Below are 10,366 nucleotides of genomic sequence, written 5' to 3' on the forward strand. Positions count from 1 at the left end.
TTTGGTCTTTTTTTCTTCTTCTTCATTCTTCCTTTTTAGCAGGGACGTACGCAGGAGTTTTTGTAAGCGGTGTCACCATTTTAGACATGAACAAATAAAAAAATTATTTTAATAATATCATATTTAAAAAACAATCAGGAAAAAGATATAACACAAGCAGCATCCTTCCAATTCAAAAAAAGTATGTGCTCGTCAAGTAGTACAAAAGTATTAAAACATAGAATGAGGCTACACAGGCTCGAACTCACGACCCTGCACAGAAATCTTTAGGCTTTTACCAGATAAGCTAGACACCTCTTTGTGACAAGTGGTGTCACTTATTTAATTTTACCGTTTTTTTTTTTTTTCATTTGAATTATATATAAATAATTAGTAAAAAATTTCAACAAAGCGGTGTCACGTGACACCGCTTGGGCTAAGGTAGATCCGCTCCTGCTTTTTGGGCTAAAATTACAGAGAGTTTTGACTGTTAATATAAGATTCTGGAACCAAATTGACTGGAGAATACTTTTATGATGACATAAATCAATGATTAATATTAAAAAAAATAGAAAAAATGAATATAAAAATGAGGACTCCACCCCACCCGTCTTCATCTTTCTCAACAATCCTTCTTCGCCGGAAAAATCAATTTTTCGGCCATATTTATCCATCTTTCTCATCATCTTCCACGCTCATTTTTTCTTCTATTTTTTAAGCCATAGCTTAAATACCATTCTTCCTCTTCCTCTTCATCACAGCATCCCATTCTTTCTCCTTTTAGATCCAAACTCATTTTCTTTAAACACTTTCTGGTCAATATCCAACATTATTTCTGCCATTTCAAGTCATTTTACTATTAATTTTTGAGCCACCTATTTTTTTAGCCATAGATTCAGTTAACTTGGAACATGAAAATATTTTGGGTTTTCAGCAATAGATTCGGCTAACAGGTGGTGATGGTGGAATATTTGGGTTTGGCATTTTTTCATTTCTTTCCTTTACAGATTTGGGCTTCTTATACAAGTGAGAATCCTGCAGATTTGCTGACCAAGGTGATACCAAGACACAAGTTTGAATTATGCAAAGAACTTGTCGATATGCACTCAAGCTAGAAGTCCAATGTTACCTCTTTTAGGAGAATGGGTCTAGAGGGGGAGATTTGTGGGATCCATCCCCATAAATGAAACAAAGAAAAAATGAGATTGTGTGGTCCATCCCCATAATGAAGAAGAAAAAGATTGTGGGGTCAAGAAAAATCTGCAAGATGCCAAAATTGGTGATAGGCTATGAGATTTGCAAATCTGCAAAGAGACAAAATGTCAAATATAATAGGCTTCAGAGAGTGAAGTTTTGACTATAAAAGGAGAGCTTCGGCTCTCATTTCTACACACCAATCTCAGAGAAAAAATATATCTGAGAGTTAGAAATAAAGAGTACAGTTTCACAGACAGAGTATAAGAAAATATTCTGTGAGAAAAATAGAAAGTGAGCGATATTGTAGTGAGGTGGGAATATTAAAAGAGGGTCATTTTTTTGAGTGTTGTAGTGGTCTTTGGAGTATTTTACTCGGACCTACAACTGTAAAATTCCTTAATATAGTGATATCAGTTGCTCCTTTCGAGGCCGTAGTTTTTTTCTTATTCAAAAGGAGTTTTCACGTAAAAATCTTGGTATCATTGTTACTCTTTTAGTCTTGTTAATTATTGTATCTCGGTGCTACGTTATTATTCCGCTTTTATTACCGTGAATATTATTCTATAGGGGGTTTATTCCCAACAACTGTATCAGAGTACAGGTTCTGCTCGTTCACATAAGTACTATTCACTGTCGGTAGTATTATACTCGGTGAAAAATAAAAATGTCCGGAGTAAAGTACGAGGTAGAAAAATTTAACGGAGATAGCGGTTTCTCAACATGGCAAAGAAGGATGAGGTATCTACTCATCCAACAAGGATTATACATGGTACTAGATGCTGATGCCAAAAAGCCTAATACATGAAAGCTGAGGATTGGGCTGACTTGGATGAAAGGGCTGCTAGTGCAATCAGGTTGCACTTATCAGATGATGTGGTAAATAACATCATTGATGAAGACACCGCATGTGGCATTTGGACAAGGTTGAAAAGTCTATACATGTCCAAAATGGTAATAAATAAATTGTACCTAAAGAAGCAACTATACGGCCTACACATAGGTGAAGGTACGAATTTCTTGTTACATTTAAATGTATTTAACGAACTAATCACACAGCTCACCAACCTCGGAGTGAAAATCGAGGAAGAAGATAAAGCGATCTTGTTATTAAACTCGTTTCCATCTTCGTACGATAATTTAGCAACAACCATCCTACATGGTAAGATTGATGGTTAGACTACCATTGAGTTAAAGATGTCACATCTGCTTTTCTACTTAATGAGAAGATGAGAAAGAAGCCTGAAAATCAAGGACAGGCTCTCATCACAGAAGGTAGAGGTAGGCGTTATCAAAGGATTTCAAGCAACTATGGTAGATCCGGAGCTCGTGGGAAGTCTAAGAACCAATCAAAATCAAAAGCCAGAAATTGCTACAACCGTGATCAACCAGGTCACTTCAAAAGAGATTGCCCAAACCCAAGGAAGGGCAAAGATGAAAGCAGTGGCCAGAAGAATGACGATAACACAACTGCCATAGTGCAACATAATGATAATGGTGTCCTCTTTATAAATGAGGAAGAGGAATGCATGCACTTGTCAGGTCCAGAGTCGGAATGGGTGGTTGATACATCAGCATCTTACTATGCCACACTGGTAAGAGATCTTTTTTGCAGATATGTAGCAGGTGATTTCGGCACTATGAGAGTGGGTAACACAAGTTACTTAAAGATTGTAGGGATCGGTGACATTTGTATCAAGACAAATATCAGATGCACATTGGTTCTAAAAGATATGCGGTATGTACCTGATTTGCGGATGAACTCGATCTCGGGATTACTTTAAACAGAAATAGATACAAGAACTATTTTGTAAATCAAAAGTGGAGACTCACCAAGATATCATTGGTGATTGCAAAGGGAGTTGCTCGTGACACGTTGTACAGGACAAATGCAAAAATATGCCGAGGTGAATTGAACGCGGCACAAGATGAGATTTTTGTAGATCTGTGGCACAAAAGAATGGGTCAAATGAGCGAGAAGAGATTGCAGTCTTGCCAAGCAATCATTCATTTCTTATGCCAAAGGTACAACGGTAATACCTTGTGACTAATGTTTATTTGGTAAGCAGCATAGAGTCTCATTTTAGACATCGTCTGAAAGAAAATTGAATATACTTGATTTAGTATTTTTTGATGTTTGTGGTCCAATGGAAATTGAATCGATGGGCGGTAACAAATATTTTTTTACTTTTATTGATGATGCTTCACAAACATTATGGGTTTATATTTTGAAAACCAAAGATCAGGTGTTTCAAGTTTTCCAGAAGTTTCATGCTCTGGTAGAAAGGGAGACGGGTCGAAAGCTAAAGGGTATCCGAAGTGACAATGGAGGTGAGTATACTTTAAGAAAATTTGAAGAGTACTATTCAAGTCATGGGATCAGATATGAAAAGACAGTTCCTGGAACCCTACAGCACAATGGCGTAGCCGAGAGAATGAACCGCACCATTATTGATAAGGTGAGAAGCATGCTCAGAATGGCTAAACTTCCTAAGTCATTCTGGGGTGAAGCAGTTCAGACATCATGTTACCTGATCAATAGGAGTCCATCATTTCCATTGGCGTTTGACATCCCAAAGAGAGCTTGGACCAACAAGGAGGTGTCCTACTCACATCTGAAGATGTTCGGTTGCAGAGCTTTTGCACATGTACCAAAGGAGCAAAGAACAAAGCTGGATGATAAATTTGTTCCCTCCATATTCATCGGATGTGGAGATGAAGAGTTCGGATACATATTGTGGGATCCTGTAAAGAAGAAAGTCATCAGAAGCAGAGATGTAGTCTTCCAAGAAAGTGAAGTTGGAACTGCTGATGATATGTCAGAGAAGGCCAAGAATGGTATAATTCCTAACCTTGTTACCATTCTTTCTTCTTCAGACTATCCCACAAGTGCAGAAAGTACGACCGACGAGGTTGTCGAGCAGGGGGAGCAACTTGATGATGATGTTGAGCAAGTGGAGCACCCCACTCAAGCAGAAGAACAACCTCAACCTCTAAGGAGATTAGAGAGGCCAAGGGTAGAGTCATGCAGGTACCCTTCCATAGAGTATGTGCTCATCAGTGATGAAGATGAGCCAGAAAGGCTTAAGGAGGTGTTGTCCCATACAGAAAAGAACCAGTGGATGAAAGCCATGCAAGAAGAGATGGAATCTCTGCAGTAAAATGGCACGTACAAACTGTTTGAACTTCCAAGGGGTAAAATACCACTCAAATGTAGTGGGTCTTTAAACTCAAGAAAGATGGAAATGGTAACCTGGTCAGATACAAAGCTCGATTGGTGGTTAAAGGCTTCGAATAGAAGAAAGGTCTTGATTTTGAGGAAATTTTCTCACATGTTGCCAAAATGACTTCTATTCGAACAATTTTGAGCTTAGCTACTAGCCTAGATCTTGAAGTGGAGCAGTTGGATGTGAAAACTGCATTTTTTCATGGTGATTTGGAAGAGGAGATTTATATAGAGCAGCTAGAAGGATTTGAAGTAGCTGAAAAGAAACACATGATGTGCAAATTGAACAAGAGTCTTTATGGATTGAAGCAGGCACCAAGGCAATGGTACATGAAGTTTGACTCATTCATGAAAAGTCAAACATACATAAAGACCTATTCTGATCCATGTGTATGCTTTAAAAGATTTTTTGAGAATAACTTTATTATATTATTGTTGTATATGGATGACATGTTAATTGTAGGAAAAGAGAAGGGGTTGATCGCAAAGTTGAAGGGAGATCTGTCTAAGTCATTTGATATGAAGGACTTGGGTCCAGCACAACAAATTCTGAGTGTGAAGATAGTTCGAGAGCGAACAAGCAGAAAGTTGTGGCTGTCTCAAGAGAAGTACATTGAACGTGTACTGGAACGCTTCAACATGAAGAATGCTAAGCCAATTAGCACACCTCTTTCTAGTCATCTAAAGTTGAGCAAGAAGATGTGTCCTACAATAGTGGAGGAGAAAGGGAACATGGCTAGAGTTCCTTATTCTTCAGCAGTCGGAAGCTTGATGTATGCAATGGTATGCACCAGACCTGATATTGCTCATGCAATTGGTGTTGTTAGCAGATTCCTTGAAAATCCTGGAAAGGAACATTGGGAAGGAGTCAAGTGGATACACAGGTACCTAAGAGGTATTGTAGGAGATTGCTTGTGTTTTGGAGAACCTGATCCAATCTTGAAGGGCTACACGGATGCTGATATGGCAGGTGATCTTGATAATCAAAAATCTACTACAGGATACATGTACACATTTTCAAGGGGAGCTATATCATGGTAGTCGAGGTTGCATAAGTATGTCGCATTCTCTACAACTGAAGCGGAGTATATTGCCGCTACTGAAGCTGGCAAGGAGATGATATGGTTGAAACGGTTCCTTCAAGAGCTTGGATTACATCAAAAGGAGTATGTCATCTATTGCGACAGTCAAAGTGCAATAGACCTTAGCAAGAACACTATGTACCATTCAAGGACCAAACATATCGACGTGAGATATCACTGGAATAATAGAGAATGAATCTCTAGAAGTCTTGAAGATTTCTACAAGTGAGAATCTCGCAGATATGCTGAGCAATGTGGTACCAAGAGACAAGTTTGAATTGTACAAAGAACTTGTCGGCATGCACTCAAGCTAGAAGTCCAGTGTTACCTCCTTCAGGAGAATGGGTCTGGAGGGTTAGATTTGTAAGATCCATCCCCATAAATGAAACAAAGAAAAAAATGAGATCCTGGGGTCCATCCCCATAATGAAGAAGAAAAAGATTGGGGGCTCCATCCCCATAACGAAGAAGAAAAATCTGCAAGATGCCAAAATTGGTGATAGGCTATGGGATTTGCAAATCTGCAAAGAGGAAAAATGTCAAATATAGTAGGCTTTAGAGAGTGAAGCTTCGACTATAAAAGGAGAGCTTCGGCTCTTATTTCTACACACCAACCTCAGAGGAAAAATTCTTGTGCATACCTCTACAATCTGAAGAAGCTGCAAAAGACTCGTCTAGGTATGAAAACTTCATAGATTAGATCTGGATCGGATAATTGTCTCATGTTCTTTGATCTGTGCTTCTGGATAATTTATTCGCTTCTGGGTCTATCTCTCTACGGGGCATCATCAGTGGTAGCGGTGATAGCCCCCTATTGGTTTGGTTCCGTGGAATTTTCTGTGTATTGCTGGCTTTGGACGACGAGCGAGACGGGCACGTGCAAACAGTGAAGTACAACCCAAGTGTTAGCAAGGGACGGAAGGAGTTGGACATGAACGAGCTAGGTGGCCGCAACACCGTCGGGTATACTGAAACAATTCCCAGGTTCTACTCACGGGAGTTGGTACCTCCCATTTTCATGTTTCCCTCTATTGTATTAGTTGTGTTAGTTGAATTGTTGTAGTGTGAGTTCTTATCAGTTTGTTCACCGCATTAGTGTGCCTGTAGTGGCATCTTGTCTTCTTCTAGTTTGATCTGTTGTGTGTGTTAGTGACTCCCCTTAGTTCGTCGGAGGTATGGTGGCTGTGGTCTGGTATGGTCGAGTGTGATCATGTCCTCAGGGGTGGGTATAGGGGGCAGGGGTTAGGGGTGGGTCGGGAGGCAAGGGAGGTAAAGGGAACAAAGGTGTTTATCAGTTACGAATTGGGTCATAGAACGTAGGTACATTGACAGGTAAGTCTATAGAGTTGGAGAAGATCCTCCAGAAGAGAAGGATCAATATAGCGTGTGTCCAGGAGACAAGGTGGCCAGGGTCGAATGCGAGGGATGCGGACGGGTATAAACTTTGGTACTCAGGAACCGAGAAGGGTAAGAATGGAGTGGGTATTTTGGTGGATAGGGAACTTAGAGAGTCTGTGGTTGAGGTTACACAAGTGAATGATCGGTTGATGATTATTAAGTTAGTGGTAGGTCAGTGCACCCTAAACGTCGTTAGCGCCTATGCGCCTCATGAGGGCCTAGACGAGGAGGTTAAAAGACGCTTTTGCGAGGGGTTAGATGAGATTGTACGTCAGGTACCACCTGCTGAGAAGTTATTTATAGGAGGAGATTTCAATGGTCATATTGGGTCAATAGCAGGTGGGTATGACGAAGTACATGGAGGCTTCGATTTTGGGGAGAGGAATGGAGGAGGAACCTCATTACTGGACTTTGCTAAGGCTTTTGGGTTGGTGATTGCAAACTCTATCTTTTCAAAGAGAGATGAGCATTTGGTTACTTTTCAGAACGCGGTAGCACAGACTTAGATTGACTATCTCCTTCTTAAGAGGCGTGACAGAGAGTAGTGCAAGGATTGCAAGGTGATTCCAGGTGAGATACGCGTGATGCGGCATAGGCTCTTGGTGATGGACGTTGGTATTGTGGTGAAAAGGAGGAAAATGTCTGCTTGAGGAAGACCGAGAATCAGGTGGGGAGCCTTAACTAAGGATAAAGCCCAAGAGTTGGAAGGGCGGTTGTCGGCGATGGGATCTTGGAGGAGCAGTGGTGACGCGAGCACTATATGGTCAACAATAGCAGACTGTATAAGGGAGGCTGCGAGAGAGGTGTTAGGGGTCTCAACGGGCATCTCCGGCAGGCACAAAGGTGACTGGTGGTGGAATGAAGTGGTACAAGGTAAAGTGGAAGCGAAGAAGGAGGCGTACCAGTCATTAGTGGGGAGCATAAGCGAGGAGGAGAGGCGAGCGTGCATAGAGAGGTATAAGGTAACTAGGAAGGAAGTGAAGCTGGCGGTCACGGAGGCTAAGACTGTGGCTTATAGTCATATGTACGAGGAACTAGGGGAAAAGGCGGGGAGAAGAAGTTATTTCAACTGGCCAAGCGGAGAGAGAGGAAAGCTCGAGATTTAGACCGAGTGAGATGCATCAAGGACGACATGGTAGAGTATTGATGGAAGATTCCAAAATTAAGAGGAGATGGCAGACTTACTTTCAAAAACTTCTTAACGAAGTAGGGGATCGGGATATTGTGCTCGGTGAATTGGAGCATTCCGAGAGTCACAGTGACTCTGGGTACTGCAGGCGCATCAAGGTTGAGGAGGTCGTGGGAGCTATGAGTAAGATGAGTAGGGGCAAAGTGACCGGGCCTGATGAGATTCCGGTAGAATTTTGGAAGTGTGGGGGAAAGCAGGTTTGGAGTGGTTGAATAGGTTGTTGAATGTTATTTTTAAGGCGAAGAGGATGCCGGAAGAGTGGAGGTGGAGTACGATGGTCCCACTATATAAGAACAAGGGTGATATCCAAAGCTGCAACAATTATAGGGGTATCAAATTACTGAGTCATACTATGAAAGTATGGGAGAGGGTGGTCGAAGCAAGGTTGAGGATGACGGTGTCCGTTTCCGACAACCAGTTTGGTTTCATGCCGGGTCATTCTAATACAGAAGCTATACACCTTGTTAGGAGGTTGGTTGAACAGTACAGGGATAGGAATAAAGACATGCACATGGTATTTATTGACCTAGAAAAAGCATATGATAAGGTTCCTAGAGAAGTTCTTTGGAGAAGCTTGAAGGCAAAAGGCGTGTCGGTTCCCTACATTATGGCGATTAAGGACATGTATGATGGGGCGAAGACTCGGGTTAGGACAGTAGGAGGCGACTCTGAGGATTTTCCAGTTATTATGGGGCTACATCAAGGTTCTATACTCAGTTCGTTCCTATTCGCCCTGGTGATGGACGCGTTGACACATCACATTCAAGGGGATGTGTCATGGTGCATGCTATTCGCCGATGACATAGTTCTGATTGATGAGTCGCAAACCGGTGTTAACGAGAGGATGGAGGTTTGGAGACAGGCTCTTGAATCTAAAGGTTTCAAGCTTAGCAGGACAAAGACGGAATACCTGGAGTGTAAGTTCAGTGCTGAGCAGAGGGAAGTGGGCGTGGATGTGAGGCTGGAATCACAGGTCATCCCGAGTAGAGGCAGCTTCAAGTACCTTGGGTCGGTTATCCAGGGGGAGGGAGATCGACGAGGATGTTATACACCGTATTGGGGTAGGATGGATGAAGTGGAGATTAGCATCTGGAGTATTGTGTGACAAGAGAGTGTCACTGATACTCAAAGGTAAGTTCTATAAAGCGGTGGTTAGGCCGGCCATGATGTATGGGGCTGAGTGTTGGCCAGTTAAGAAATCACACATCCAGAGGATGGAGGTAGCGGAAATGAGGATGTTGAGGTGGATGTGCGGGCACACTAGGATGGATAAGATTAGGAATGTTGATATTCGGGAGAAGGTATACGTGGCTCCCATTGATGACAAGATGCGGGAAGCAAGGCTCAGATGGTTCGGGCATGTTCAGAGGAGAAGCCTGGATGCTCCGGTAAGGAGGTGCGAATGTCTGGTTGTGGAGGGCACGAGGAGAGGTAGAGGGCGGCCTAAGAAGTATTGGGGGGAGGTGATTAGGCAGGATATGGCGAGGCTTCAGATTTCCGAGGGCATGGCACTTGATAGGAACATGTGGAGGTCGAGTATTAGGGTTGTAGGTTAGGAGGTAGTTGAGTCTTGTCTTATACCATATCTTTGTGACACTAGTTTGGTAGGGATACTATTTTGCTTTTGCCTTGCTTTTGCTTTTGCCTTGCTTTGGATCATTTTTCTTGATTTTTGTTTCTATTTGTCATATTTGTTTCATATTATTTCGGTGGTGTTACTAATATTGTCTTCTTTTGTCTTTTTGTTTTCTTAAGCCGAGGGTCTTTCGGAAACAGCCTCTCTACTCCTTCGGGGTAGGGATAAGGTCTGCGTACACACCCTCCCCAGACCCCACTAGTGGGATTTCACTGGGTCGTTGTTGTTGTTGTAACATCCGAGGAAAAATATATCTGAGAGTTAGAAAGAAAGAGTGAGCTTTCACAGACAGAGTATAAGAAAATAGTATGTAAGAAAAATAGAGAGTGAACGATATTGTTGTGAGGTGAAAATATCAAAATAAGGTTATTTCTTTTGAGTGTTGTAGGTTTTTGGAGTATTTTACTCGCACCTACAAAGTGTAAAATTCTTTACTATAGTGATATCAGTTGGTCCTTTCGGGGCCGGGGTTTTTTCCTTATTCAAAAGGGTTTCCCATGTAAAAATCTTGGTGTCGTTATTACTCTTTTATTCTTATTAATTACCGTATCTCGGTGCTACATTATTATTCCGCTTTTATTACCGTGAATATTATTTCTGTAGGGGGTTTATTTCCAACAATTTGTGAGTGAGAGAGACCGGAAAGTGAATAAAAAATTAAGA

Source organism: Nicotiana tabacum, chromosome 3 (genome assembly GCF_000715075.1).
Source record: "Nicotiana tabacum cultivar K326 chromosome 3, ASM71507v2, whole genome shotgun sequence".
NCBI lineage: Eukaryota > Viridiplantae > Streptophyta > Magnoliopsida > Solanales > Solanaceae > Nicotiana > Nicotiana tabacum.